Genomic DNA, 15,082 nt, shown 5'->3' on the forward strand with positions numbered 1-15,082 from the left:
CCTGCCGGTGGGTTGGGTGATGCTCAGCCAGGGTCTAAGTGCAGACAGAGAAGAGTTCAAGGACCCCAGAGAAGGCAAAGAAGACTAGGGGTGGTGGGGGAGGCATAGGAAAGCCAGGGTCCCCACGGAGTCTATGCCAGGGCTTGGCGAGCTTTTTCCATAAAGGGCCACGTAAGAAGTATTTTCAGCTTTATCTGGTCTCTGTTGCTACCACTCGACTCTGCCACCGTGGTGGCCAGAGGTGATACGGAAACGAATGGCCACGGTTGAGCTCCAATAAATCTTTATTTACAAAAATAGGTGGCAAGGGGGCACCTGGGTGGCTCGGTCGGTTGATCGTCTGACTGTTCAGTTCAGTTCAGGTCGTGGTCTCGGGGTCTGGGCCTACCCTGGAGCCTTCCTGGCCCTCTCCCTCTGCTCCTCCCCTTCATCCCTAAAATAAATAATAAAATCTCTTTTAAAAATGTTTTATTTATTTGAAAGAGAGAGAAGGATGGGCAAGCTGGATCTGGTTTGCGGGTTCTGGTTTGCCAAACTTCGGTCAAGCCAGAAGGTGCCGTAAGGAGTCCTGCAGCGTGGAGACAGAGCTGAAGACACGGCGTTCTGGAAGCCAAGCCGTCCCTCCTGTTGCAAGAAAGAGCGACCTGATGGTATCAAATGCTGCTGACAAGGGGACTCCCACGAAGGAAGAGAATCAGCCCCTGGCTGTGAGGATGGCCGGGGTCACGGCGGCCTCAGCCAGAGCAGTTCTCCTGGGGCCGTGGGGGCAAAAGCCTGAGTGACACGGGCTCAAAAGAGGAGGGTAGGAGGGCCCGGGCCCAAGCAACTCTTTTGGAAAGGTCTAGCTCCCTGCAGAAAGGGGGTGCTCAATAAAGGGTCATCCCTTTTCCAAAGATGGACCCGTGATAGAGCACGGGTCTCAAGGCCCGTGTCGCGGCCTTGCAGTGATGGCACCAGGGTGCTTTCACGCTGCTTCAAGAAACTTGGTTGTTTGGATTCACAAGAAACACCGGGCTTTGGCGTCCAAAGTTGAGTTTGCAGCCACTAGGAGTTTGATGGTGTGATCCGCAGGCATCATTCAGACGAGCCGTCGTGTCCCAGATCCCGAGCACAGCGCCTGTTGTTTATGTCCGTCCTGCCCTGTGAGGAAAAATATTTGAGACAGGTGTCTGCACGGCGGTTAGAGCAAGTCCGCACCGGGCCAGAATATTCCATCCTGGACTCAGAGAGCAGCCTGCACAGACTGTATGGCCAAGTGAGCTTTGCATGCACTGGGGTGAGTTATTGGCACGGGGGGGGGGCGGTGGTGGGGGAGGCATGCAGTGAAAAAGTCTAAATTTATGCCACACCTTGTTTCCCTGGGAGCCCAAACTATTTCATATAAATTACCTCATTGATCTCCGAAGCCCTTGTGTGAGATTTAGAATTATTATTTCTTTTTTGTCTTGACACCCGGTCTGTAGGAAGGCAATAAATACTACATTCTGATATTTATGATGTAGGATTGAGGACTAGGTGTGGAAAATTTGTATTGTAGCGGCCTCAGAGAGGAGCTCTGGGTGGGGAGAAGGGTCATAGTTGGGTGTAACGGATCATACGGGGTATGTTCCCTGGGCCCATCCACCTCCAGCTCTGCCTGGCATGGGGACCACATTTTGTATCTTATGGTCCCGCTTCCTTCCGCGTTCCCCCTCAACAAACTACAACTCACTGGGCCGGGAATGGATCCTAACCCCGGGGACAGTCAGTCTTCCGGCCGACCCGAAGCCCACGTCTATGCCTGGCATGACATGATGCCCGCCCCTCCTGGGAGAGCATAGCCCCGGTCAGACGCAAGGAGACGGAGGGGACGGGCCCCATCGCATCGACAGCGCAGCTCTAAAGCGAGATCCACGGATCTCTGGATGTAAGAGGTCCCTGGCACCGTCTTGGATACAGACGCCTGATGCATCTATTCTTACGGAGCCTGGGCCCCACTGCAGCCCCAGGTCCCAACTTTCCAGGAAATTCTGTCTCCATCATGACTGCACGTGTAGACCTGAGACCAGTCCCTGCTTTGTTTGGGGTTTTTTGGGGGGTGGTGGTTGGGGGCGGGGGGAGGAGTAGGAGGTCTCTGCAACCAAATGTGCTCAACTCAACCCCTGATAAGGCTGATCCACAATGACCAAGGCGTGGGAACCCCAAATATGAGACTATTTAAATGGCCTATTGCTCTCGAACTTCTGTCTGTTTAAAAAACAAACATCAAAAAAAAAAAAAAATCAAGTAAAGGGGGTGGAAGCAGGGTACCCAGGGGGCCTCTCCTTTTGTCTGTCTCCCCCCGCCCCCCGTAAAGTTCTACATGATTCTAGGTCACCTCTGTCGCTTCTAGCCCAGAGAATCCACCTGCCCCAGCTTCTCATTTAGGGTCAACAAACATTCACTGAGCAAGCACCTGCTGCGAGCCCACCACTCCAGGCCCTAGGGCTATGGACTGAATACGACAGACTCAGCCTCTGTCCTCCAGGGCTACCACCCAGATGGAGAAACAGACAATGGAATAAACCAAAGCACGCTCTGGGGTTGTGTGGCGTAACAGAGGATGATTGCGGGTAGAGGGAACCACAGAGCAGGGGAAGCAACATCCCTTCTGGAGGAAATCACGGAGGGCTTCCTGGAGAAAGTGGCGACTAAGCCAAGGCTTGACGGAAGGGTTGAGGTCACCCAAGCCAGAGGCAGAAGGGTGTTCAAGGCAGAGGAAGCCACACTCGCAAAGGCCAGGCCAAACCCCAGTCCCCGGAGCAAGCAGATTAAGGTAAAACATAATCGAGGGTCGCCCCCAGGGATGCCCCGTGGGAGACTGGACCAGACACACCCTTCTCACCCATAGAGTCCTGGTTCTCGCGGAAGCCTGGGGTTCAGTCTGGGTCCACCTCAGAGCTGCCTTAATTTCCTTCCTGGGCCCGGAGAATCTTTCGGCCAGAAAAGCAGAGCGAACATCGACGCGCCCCACTTGCAGGGTCCCCGTCCACCAGCCCCACGGCAGAGAACAGGGGCTGTGGCCACGTATCTGCTACCGGCGCAGGAGAGAACACACCGGGGCCTGGCTCCCTCGAGGGGCCGGGGACACGGAGAGTCACCCAGAAGAGGGTAATGGCACATTTCCCTAAGGGTCTCCCTCCCACCACCACCCTGAGCTGTGTCTGGGGACTGATTCCAACATCTCGCCAGCCCAGGATGGGGAGACACAAGACCTGGATCTGGGGGGTGCAGGCACATCGTGGGGAAGAGGCTGCAGCTTCCTACTCTGCTCTGCTGTAGAGACAGCCGGCACCATGCACTCGTGTCTACATGCACGCGCGCACACACACACACACACGTGCACGCATGCATCCCCTTCTTTCCGGTGAGGTACTAGGGCTGAAGGGGGCCTTATCTGTATTGTAAGAGTCTGGAGTTCCTACCGTAGGTTCGCGCGGGGAAAACAGCCCAGGAGCCACCCTCGGCTCTAAGCTGCAGCATTCAGCTCCCGGCCCCCAAAGGAACGTTCCCATGTGCCAGGTGGGTGCTATTTTTATGATCCCCTTATACAGGTGAGGAAACTGAGGCCCAGAGAGGTAAAGTAACCGGCCCTCCATCACCCAGCTAGGAATGATGCTGGTAATCTGCTACTAGGGGGCAAGGGTCAGAGGTCGGGAACTACAACTATTTCATTTCCTCTGCGCAGCCCTCGGGGCAGCACCGCCAGGGGCCCGTGAGCACCCCTTGCGCGTGGGTTTGATGCTCACCCACGTGTTAGCGCCTCACTCCCGCTGCCCCATCCCCCCTCACCCCCCCACCCCTCCACCCCCGACCCTCCGCCTTGTGCAGCGGAGGTTCTGGACAGGTGGAGCAGCTGAGATTGCAGACACTCGTTGAACGAGATCATGCGGGAAGGAGGCCTCGCTTTGCCTTCACTGCCCTTCGTTCTCCACCCCTTCCGTTGGTTCCTCTCTCAAGCATCCTGTCCCCCAAGACACGCTTACCTCCCCGCAAGCTCCCCCTCTGCTTTCTGCCCAGCTCCACCACCTACGGGTCCCCTCTCCCCCCTCTCCGCGCTTCCCAGGCTCAGCTGGACTGTGGGGTGAAACCCCGGCTCTGCCTCTCACTAGTTCTGTGACTTTGTGCAACACCTATTAACCTCTCCGAGTCTCCGCCGAGCTAATAGCCCTACCTTCTAGCAGCGGTGGATCAAAAAGAACGAGGTAGAAAGTCACTCGCCAGTGCCCAGCCCATAGTAGGTGCTCAAAGGGTATTTATTCTCTTCCTCTTTCCCCTCCAAGCATAAACCTTTGGACTTTCCCCCTCTCACTCCCTTTATTCAAACATCATTCCTTTTCTCAAAATACCTGGAAGGCACATGATTTTTTGAATTCTGGCTTCGAACCAATTCTAAGGCACCACACATTGTTGCGAAACCATAAAACAATTAGCAATACTCTGCTATCAAATAATTAATTATCAGGGAGTATAAATGTGTGCCCGAGGCTCCAATTTACGGACTAATAGGAGGGTTGAGCAGCTTGCAGTTCTCTGAACACTTGAACCCAATGGTTTCCTGGAAACTTGAGTGGCAGGGACACACAGCCGGAGGCCACGTCTACCTGGAGGCCGTGCCACCGGGAAGTGGCCGGAGGGACTTGGACCCGAACAGGCTGCCACCGAAGTCTAGTGATTGACATCTGGGGCCACCAGGTTCTCACCAGCGGTAGGAGCTGTGGGGCAAGGACGGTAAAGGGGCGAGTGGAACTCTGGAGGGAGGAGGAGCCCAGCACAAATTTGGGGGGGATATGGGGTTCTTGAGGAAGGAAACTCATGAGTTCTGTTTTTCCACCGTGGGCCCACGCTGCGTGACCACACTCGAAGTCGGTGAGTCTGAGTTCTCGGAACTGCCTTACCCGTTAAAGGTAGGCAGGCTCTCCAGTTCTTCCTTCCCCCCTCTGCCAGCCCAGATTTTTGAGATCAGCAGTAGAACTATCCCAAGGGCCCTCTCCCCTCCGTCTCTAACCCCTCCAGAGTACTTCAGCGAATGCCTGGCCTCAGATGACCCGCCGGGAACGACTCTTCACCTCGGATTTCCAGAACACTAAACGTTGTATCAGACCTAGAGAGAAATTGACATGTTCCGGAAGTTAAAAATTGAGGTGTTTCAGTTCCGTTCAACTTCTCTTGAGGGTTACTCCATGAATTTTAAAACAAATACCTACATCTACAGTTTTGTAATATGTCATTCTTATGTAATCTCTCCAGACTTCTGACCTTTAAGGAAAAAAAAGGCCGGAGATAAGTTAAATGGTTTCTGTTTGCTCTAATGAATAACACAAAGTTTGACTCAGTATTGGGGGTGGCTTTCGGGGTAAACACTACAACACTTTCCGAAGAGGATGAGTGTTGGCTTCAGAGTAGTTACCCTCAGAGGCATGTTTCGATACGGAACCGGTTGCAAGAGCTCAATCACCTTCTCCAACCCCTCCGTGAAGACGGCCTTCAACACCAATTTACAAGACTCTCCTAGAAACCTACTTTTGACCCCGACATAGCATCCGGTGACTTGCCTGCTCTGGACTGGTCTCCAGATTCGACCACAGATGATTTGTGTCTATGGCCAAACGTCAAATTCACCTTCAGAAGACTAAGCTTTGCAATCTTCACAGGGTGTCCCGGCATCTAAAATGCACTGCAGGCTCTGAAGATGATTCTGGAGGAAGAGTCCCTGCCCGTGAAGAATGGACGCGCTGTTTGAAAAGGAAGCTTTCCCAGCAAGACCACATACCTCATTTTTATGCACCGAACCACAGACTGCCAGACCCAGGAGAGGCGGGATGGCAGGGCTGGGACGAGGGTGACGGGGGATCCCTGAGAACGAGCGCCTCCCTGCTCTGTGTCCATGTGCTTCCCTCTCAACACCCTCATCCCAGCCCTGCGTCAAGACCTTCCAGCTCAAGTGTAGGCTGCTTGCTGCTGTCCCACAGCTTTGGTAAAAGTATCGATCACATTTTGGATTCCCATCTTATGAATGAGGTTCGAAAACAGGGATACTAGCCCCACAAAGAGAAAGCCACCGTGCAGGCCTATGTTGGATTTACCGCCTCCCACAGCCTGGTGGCTGCTCAGTGACGTTGATGGAATGAACTGGTCTCCGGATGCGATCCTAGGAAATCTGTTGTAACTGAGAAATATGCTTTTAACCTGTTATCACGGCCAGGGTTAGTCACTGGTGCCACGGTCCTGCTTCGCAGACCTCACGGAGGATGACCGAGGTGCTGCTATTCAACCACCATGAACGGGCGCTTTGTGAATTTTTTAATTTTTATCTAAACTGTTGCTAGTATTGATTTGTCTTAATCCTGGCCATTTAAAAAACTGTACAGTAATCTGCTCAGCAGATTACCTTTAAGATTCAATCCCTTCCAAGTCACAGAGGAAAGAAATGAGAAAAATGCTCTCTGCCAGGGACTGGCGGAAGTTGAAAAGGAGGAAGAAAGAGTTTGGAGCAAATCTGAAAGCTGACCTCACCAAAAGTCCAAACCTCCTGTGACAGTGTATGGGCCACCCTGGAAGTCTTCACCTAGAGGTGGGATGACCTTTTTGTGGATGGCTTAGAGGTTTCTCCAATGAGCTGGTCCCTCCCGTGGTGGGGTTTCTAGAATTCTATGACATCGGCTTATTGGATGCAGATCTTCCTAACCCAGAAGTTAACACATTCCCTAAACCAACCATTATCCTCCATCTTTTTGTCTGTTTTGATAGAGCACATTTTTTTTTTATTCTTCTTCTTCTTTTTTTTTTTTTTTTTTTTAAGAATCCTAAACCCTCTTTCTGCATGGAGTCTTCCTGGGTCTCTCAGGGAGGTATACCCAATTCCCACTCAATCAGGACAGGCTTTGCCTTCGCACTGGGATTTCTGAACGGCAGGAGGCACAGATGGGGCAAAAAATGGTCATTTCAGTAAGTCTTCATGAGGAGTCTATTAAGTAAAAGTATGGATCCATGTTTGTTTGTTTGTTTTTAAGATTTTATTTATTCCTTGAGAGAGAGAGAGAGCACACAAGGGGTGGGAGTGGGTAGAGAGAGAGAGGGAGGAGAAGACTCCCAGCTGAGCACAGAGCCCCATGCAGGGCTCGATCCCAGGACCCTGAGATCATGACCTCGGCCTCACTGGCTGAGCCACCCAGGGGTCCCCAGATCCATGTTTTATAAAAGAGGAACCTAGAGTTCCAGGACGGCTGGTTGCTTGCTCAGGGCCTCACAGCTTGCTGGTGACAAGCAGGCTTTCCTCCTCAGGTCGGATGGCCCCATAGCAGGGTTCTTTCCCTCCTACCCCGGCGTACAGGGCGGACACGCCTTTATAAATACTGCACTGGTTGGTCCTCGGCTGCATCTTGTTACTCCACCTTCCACAGTAGAATCCAACAAAACAGTGAAAGCTAAGGTGAGCCACGTGCCAACCTCACCCTTCATGAGCTCATGTTACCCTAAGAAAGGACAGACTGTTATTACTCCCGCTTTTCAGGTGAAGAACCTGAGGTACAGGGAGTTTAAGTGACTTGTACAAGTCCCGCAGCTGGTAAGTAGTAAACCAGGGTTTAAGCCCAGACTTTCTATCATCAGGAGACAGTCTCTTGGCCTTAACCACTCAGCCGTTCTGCCTCCAGCACTTCAGGGGGAAGAGTCACGTTATATTTCTCTAAATCACCCATAGCGGTTAGCACCCTTCGAGGCCCCTAGTAGGGAATTGATAAATGTCACAATCATTGGGAAACGTGGGAAGGGTCAAGGGGGGACGAAGTGACTGATGACCGAGTAGGACGTGAACTGCAACAGCCTGCTGCACGCTCAGAGATCAGAGATGTCTGAGGGCCATTGGGAACGGAGGCCGAGCCAACGCCCTTCGAGAAGCAGCCGCGGTGGTCCAGAGGCAGTGCTGCTCCTCACCCCGGAAACCTAGACGCAGGGGCCCGAGGAGGAAAGAGCTTCTAGATCTGGAGATCTGGCCCTGCCTGTCTGCTCTGATGCCTCTGAGGGATTCAATCGTCTTCTTTGGCTTTTTGATTCAATCAATAAGTATTTCCTGGGAAAGAACTGCATGTCAGGCATGGGGGACAAGCGCAGGCCCTCATGGAGCTTGCAGCCTGGCAGGAGGATCAGAGCAATGAGTAATATATAATGAGCTACATGCTCTGAAGGGAAATAAATGCAAAGTGAAAGTGATGGGTGGGCATGGGGTGGGGGAGAGGGGGGTATATTAAATAAGGGAGTCAGGGAAGATTTCTCTGCTAAGGGAAGCTTTGAGAAGAACCTGAACGAAGTGCAAAGACAAGCAATGCTAATGGGGAGTATTCAGGCAGCCATGCAAAGGCCCTGGGGCTTGTTTAAGTCCAGAGCAAAGAGCCCTGTGAATCTGCAGCATGAGTACAACTTACTCTGTGGAGATCAAGTCAGAGTCAAAAGGGATTTGAAAGTTCCTATATAGCTCTGCAAACTTCGTCAAGGCAGACCTGGTTGAGTTTTTCTGCATTCCACCAAAAGGAGCGTGTCCATGATTGAGAACAGCTTGTATCTCTACCATGTATTCCAGTCTCAAAGTGCTGCTGCGTACACAGGCTCACAGGCCCCCCGGCCTGCGGGGGAGAAGCGCCGTGCTCCTTCCACCAGTTAAAGAAACCAAGGTGAAGACAGGTTACGAGGCGGGCCCAAGGTCACACGGGTTCAGGTCCAGGTCCCCCGCCCATATTAGCCTCTCTTCAAAGCCGGGACTCATCTTCTTTCCTCCCCTGTCACCACCCCCAGCCCAGAGCCTGCCAAGGCCCTCTAGATCCACAATAAATGCCACTTGACACTGTCGCCAAAGACCATCACGAAGGGTGCCAAGGGGGGCTTCCCGGGAGAGATGAGGTGGCCAGGGCGACCAGAATCTGACCCGGGCCAAGCAGGGTGGTGAGAGTATTCTTGGCATCACGCAGATGGAAATCCTGAGACCCAAGGAGGCAAGTGGCCACCCCAAGTTCCCAGAAGGAACAGAGATCTCTAGCTCACGCCCAGTCCCTCTGCACAACTTCCAAGGAAAAGACTGTATGTCTGTGCTTCACTTCCTTGAAAAGGCACGAGGCCTCGCAAGTCGGAATCTGGGAACTTGGCGCCAGAACCAGGCAGCCGGCCCCTGATCCCAAGCTTTCCTACCTTCTCCCCATGCGGCCTAAGTAGAAACACGTTCTTTTAAGGCTCAGGTGGGGTTTTTTTGTTTTTGTTTTCAAGACTGACTTTATTTATTTATTTATTTATTTATTTATTTATTTATTTATTTATTTATGGGAGTGATTGGAGAGAGAGAGAGAGACCGAGAGCACAAGCAGGGAGAGGGAGAAGCAGGCTCCCCACTGAGCAGGGAATCTGACGCGGGACTCGACCCTGGGACCCCAGGATCATGACCTGAGCCAAAGGCAAAACACCCAACCGACTAAACCACCCAGGTGACCATAAGACTGTTTTTTTGTTGTTGTCGCTGTTGTTGTTTCAGAGCAGTTTTAGCTTTACAACAAAACTGAGAGGAAGACACGGAGATTTCCCATTCACTCCCCACCCCGCCCCCGCACACCCCTAACCTCCCCGTTGTCAGCATCACCAAGTCCATGGTTTCTACCCTAGGATTCATTGTTGGTGTTAGTACATTCTCTGGGCTTTGACAAGTGGATAATGACATGGACTCATCAGAATAGTTCGAGCGCTGTAATTCTCGGTGCTTGACCTGTTCGTCTCTGCCTCGACCCCTCTATCCCGTCTCTGGCAAGCACGGATCCTTTTACTGTCTCCATAGTGTCGCCTTTTCCAGAATGTCACATGGTTGGAGAAATACAGTATGGAGCCTTTTCAGATTGACCTTCTTTCGGTTAGCCCTCTGCCCTTCAGCTTCTTCCATGTCTTTTCATGGCTTGATAGCTCATTTCTTTTTCTTTTATTTTTTAAAGATATTATTTATTTATTCATCACAGACACACAGAGAGAGGCAGAGACACAGGCAGAGGGAGAAGCAGGCTCCCTGCGGGGAGCCCGATGCGGGACTCGATCCCAGGACCCCGAGATCATGCCCTGAGCCTAAGGCAGATGCCCAACCATTGCGGACCCAGGGGCCCCCTCATTTCTTTTTAATGCTGCATAATATTCCCCTGTCTGGAGAGACCACAGCTTATTTATCCATTTACTTGCTGAAGGACATCTTGGTTGCTTCTGGGTTTTGGCAACTATGAATCAAGCTGCTATCAACATCCATATGCTAGTTTTTGTGTGGACAGAGGTTTTCAACTCATTTGAGTACAAACTAAGGATCACAACTGCTGGATGGAATGGTGAGAGTGTCTTTAGCTTTACAAGAAACTGCTAAGCTGTCATCCAAAGTGGCTGTGCCGTTTTGCATTCCCACCAGCAGCGAACTAGAGTTCCTGTTGCTCCACATCCTCATCAGCATTTGGTGGTGTGCGTGTTCCTGATTTGGGCCATCTTAATGGGTCAAGACTCAGTTTTCACACCTGTAAAATGGAACTATTTTACAGTGCTTATGGAATGAGACTGCCGTGGTAAAGGAGGCCACGCATGCAGTGCTTAGCGTGGCACCTAGCACAGAATAGCTCCGTAGCAAGTGGCAGCTGCTGTGCTATTATTAGCCTGATTAGTAATATTGAATACCTACTATCCACCTAACGCTTTCGTATAGTACCTCTGTCCATTACAAGAGCCACGGGAGGTAAATATTATTATCCCCAACTACGGATCCCAACAATTCTCTCAATTTCAGAGGTTAGGGAACTTGCCCCGGGAGTGTGGGCAGCTCTCAGAAAAGTCCCCCAAGGGCTGTGGGTTCCCACGACCGCACCCACAGTGACTTTGCCTCCTCCAGGGGAACAGCCTACGACTCTAGCTGTCTTTTGTTCTCGGGCAAGGTGTGTTGAGGTCTCAATGTGCCTCTGGAAGGGAGAGGCCACATTCTATAGCAAAGGGAAAGAACATGGGCTGCCAACACATTCCATGTTGGGACTTCCTCTTTGTTTAGAAATCATTCTGCCTTGATTTGTTTTTTTCTGTGAAAAAAATAGGGAGACTCTGCTCCTTGAAGTTTGAATGAGTTACGAGAAAGTTGTACCGGATGGGTCCCATGGCGCCATAACTTCTGCCCCATGATCAACAGTGAAGGGGTCAGACCCCCTGTCCCTGTGGCAGCAGTAGTCCACTGAGTCTTCACAGGAAGGCAAGGTCCCCTCTGTCATCACCCCCGAGGGTAAGGAGTGACACCAGATGGAAGGTGCTGCAGGTGGAAGTTTGAAGCACTGGCGGTGCTATATGCCTATTTGCAGAAGGAATAAAAGGCAAAGGGGAACCCCTCTCTATCTCCTGGGGCATCTCCTTGAAATGAAGGAAATGGGAGAACAGTCTGACCCAACGGATGAGAGCCCCGCTTTGACAGAGCTTGACGCACCAAGGCTCCAGGTTACAAGATGCTAGAACAAGGACACCCCTTTGCCCCACGTTGCACTGCCATTTAATCTCAAGATTCTGGAATAGTCTTTTCCAAAAGATGAGCCAAGTTCAAATGACAAACCCAATCCTACCTCTTAGACATTATTTAATTTACGAGGGTAAAATACACATAACATGAAATTTACCACTGTAGCCACTTTTAAGCATAGAGTTCAACGGTATTAAATACATTGATAACATGACGCCAGCATCACCGCCGTCCACACCATGACTCCTCATCTTGTAGAGCTGAAACACCATGCCTGCTACACGGCAACCCTCATTCCCCTCTCCCCCCAGCCCCTGGCAACCACCACCATTCAACTTTCGGCCTCTATGAATTTGACCAGTCTAGGCACCTCAGAAAGGTGGAATCACAGCGTGTCTGTCCTGTGATTGGCTTAATTCACTTCACCTACTGTCCCCAAGATTCATCCATGTTGTAGCATGTGTCAGAATTTTCTTCCTTTTTAGGGCTAAATAATATTTCATAATATATATCAATTTTTTTTGTTCATTTATTTCTCAATGGACCTAGGTGTTGCTTCTACCTTTGGTCATGGTGAATAATGCTGGGATGAACATGAGTGTACAAAGCTCTCTGAATCTTTGTTTTCAATTCCTTTGGATATATGCCCAGAAGTGGAATTGCCAGATCATATCTAGTTCTTTTTTTTTTTTTAAGATTTTACTTATTTATTCATGAGAGACACAGAGAGAGGCAGAGGAAGAAGCAGGCCCCATGCCAGGAGCCTGATGTGAGAGACTCAATCCCAGGACCCCAGGATCACAACCTGAGCCAAAGGCAGATGCTCAACCCCTGAGCCACCCAGGTGCCCCTATATGGTAGTTCTTATTTTAATTTGTTGAGGACTTTCCTTACCATTCTTCAGAGCATCTGTAACCTCTTCCATACCTACCGGTAGTACACAAGGATTCCAAGTTTCCACATTCTTGCCAATTCTTATTTTGTTCTTTGACAGCAGCCATCCACATGGGTGTGAAGTTTTAGGATATTCTTCTATTTCTTTACTTTAAGACTTTATTTTTTTAGAGCAGTTTTGGGTTCATGGCAACACTGAGAGGAAGGCCCAGAGGGGCTGAAGGCCTGTGGAAGCATCCAGGAGACCAAAGAGAGAAGATCCATAAAACGCAACCTGGGATCCTTTACTGGATCCTGGATTTTAAATGCTGTTTAAAAACTGAAACAGCTATATGGGGGCATCTGGGTAGCTCAGTCAGGTAAGCATCCGTCTCTTGGTTTTGGCTCACATCATAATCTCAGCATCATGAGATCGAACCCCGAGTCCAGCTCTGTGCTGAGCTCAGCGTGGAGCCTGCTTGGGATTTTCTCTCTCTCTCTCCCTCTCTGCCCCTCTCCCCTGCTCATGCTCTCTCTCTCTCTTAAAATATATATATATATAATTAAAAGAAAAAACTGAAACAGCTATAAAAGACATAATTGAGACAACTGGAGGAAGGAGATCATGGCCCGATCACACATTGATAATGACACTCCGTCAGTGCTATGTTCGCTGTGGGTGACAGTCATATGATGGTTATGATACTTGCTAAAGCAGCTAGACTGATGTCGTGATGTCTGCAGGTCACTGAAATGGTTCAGCAAAAAGAAACAGACAAACATAAACAGATAGATAAGGGTGGATACATATATATATATATATATATAGAGAGAGAGAGAGAGAGAGAGAGCGCACAAATATGGCAAAAAAGTTAACAGTCTGTAAATCTAGGTGGAGGACATAGAGGTGCTCATTGTCCTCTCCTTGCAACTTATTTGAAGATTTGCACATTTTTCTTAAATGAAGGGAAGGAGGCTCCTAGACCCAGTCTGCTCTCTGCCTGTCCTTGCGGTGATTTTTCTCACCGTGTGACTTGTGACTATTACTGCCTCACATCCACTCTGGATCAAGAGTGCAGAATGCACATAATTTTTAAACAGCAGCTTCTTTCCAGGCACATTTAGCGGAACCAGTGGAAGGTGTGATTAAAAACAAAAAGGAAACAAAACCCACAGCTGCCTTGTCATTCAAAAATAATACCTACTCTGAAAAAGACAAAGCTACAGAGGCAAAAGCCTGACCAGTGGTTGCCAGGGCCGAGGGACAGGGGTGCAGACTGATCCATAAAGGAACTTTGGGGGATGATGAAAATATTCCCTATATCAATCGTGCTGGTAGTACCACACCTGTCTACATGTGTCACAATCCTAGAACTGCACACCTAACGAACGTGCCTATTACTATGTGCAAACTATACCTCAATGAGGCCTGACTTTAAAAAAATTAAGAAGACTAATTTTCATCATTATGCCCATATTTCTTCCTACAGCTTGAAGGGGGTTCTTCCCCCCGTCGCCCCAGGCTTGTATATGTGCCCCAAGCAGGAAAGAAAGATGAGATGGGAGTAATGGAGAAAGGTAGGGGGCTGGGGAGAAGCAGAAAAAAAAAAAAATAGATCATTGAGGAAGGAAGATCAGGGGCACCAAACCAAGAGGGAAAGCTAATTTTTGGCAGGGAGGCCATTGTAGGAATGCTTTCCAGAGCTGGGGTGCATCGCTTCTGTTCTCAGGTCCCCGTGGGGACCTGGGTTTCTGTGTGTAGGTGGACCAGCACCTCCAGGGCAGAGAGATGGGAAGGCTTCCTCCAGGTGTCACTTGCTGCAAGCTTGTGTCCCACCAACTGCTCTGGGGGCCACCCCCAGCCCGTGCCACTGATCATATGTCTGAATTGGACACAAAAAATGAGGATCGAGGATCCATGGTCAGGAAACCTTCAGGGAGAGTGTATGTGCTTTTATGGAAGAAAGTATCTCACCGTTTTTTCTTATCCATGCTCAGTAAACATTTACCACATCCCTACAAGGCACCGGGCAGTGCACTCGGCACTGGAGGTGAAGCAGAATTTCTATCTTAACAGATACAGATTCAGTAGAATCATGGCATTTTAGGTCGAGAGGACTTTGGGGATCCCCATTTGATACCTTCATTTCATAAGTAGGGAAACTGACTGTTCTGGAATGTGTGTGTCCCCTACAAATTCATGTGCTAAACCCTGACCCCCAGTGCGATAGTGTTAGGAAGTGGGGGGCCTTTGGGAAGTGATTGCGTCACACGGGTGGAGCCTCATGAATAGGATCAGTCCCATGAATGGGTCTTACAGTCCCTTATAAGAAAAGACACAAGAGGGATGCCTGGTTGGCTCAGTCGGTTAAGCACCTGACTCTTGGTTTCAGCTCAGGTCATGATCTCGTGATCTCAGGTTGTGCGATCGAGCCGTGTGTCAAGCCCCACATTGGGCTCCCGGCTGAGCGCAGACTCTGCATGAGATTGTCTCTCTCCCTCTGTCCCTCCCTATGCACACATGTGCATGGTCTCTTTTGAAAGGAGGAAAGAAAGAAAGAAGAAGGAAAGGAAAGAAAGAAAGAAAGAAAGAAAGAAAGAAAGAAAGAAAGAAAGAAAGAAAGAAAGAAAGGAAGGAAGGAAGGAAGGAAGGAAGGAAGGAAGGAAGGAAGGAAGGAAGGAAGGAAGGAAGGA

The 15,082-nt window shown here is 50.1% G+C and overlaps 1 long non-coding RNA gene across 1 annotated transcript; it reads right to left on the reverse strand.

Annotated features, from left to right (window-relative positions):
• Positions 1 to 453: 453 nt before the first annotated feature.
• Positions 454 to 4,322, reverse strand: LOC102154498. The gene is made up of 2 exons (XR_005356451.1): positions 4,193 to 4,322; positions 454 to 1,140 (listed from the first exon to the last, which is right to left on the reverse strand). It is a non-coding gene; the product is annotated as an uncharacterized LOC102154498 (long non-coding RNA).
• Between the last annotated feature and the right edge of the window lie 10,760 nt (positions 4,323 to 15,082).

This window comes from Canis lupus, chromosome 3 (assembly GCF_011100685.1).
Source record: "Canis lupus familiaris isolate Mischka breed German Shepherd chromosome 3, alternate assembly UU_Cfam_GSD_1.0, whole genome shotgun sequence".
Classification (NCBI taxonomy): domain Eukaryota; kingdom Metazoa; phylum Chordata; class Mammalia; order Carnivora; family Canidae; genus Canis; species Canis lupus.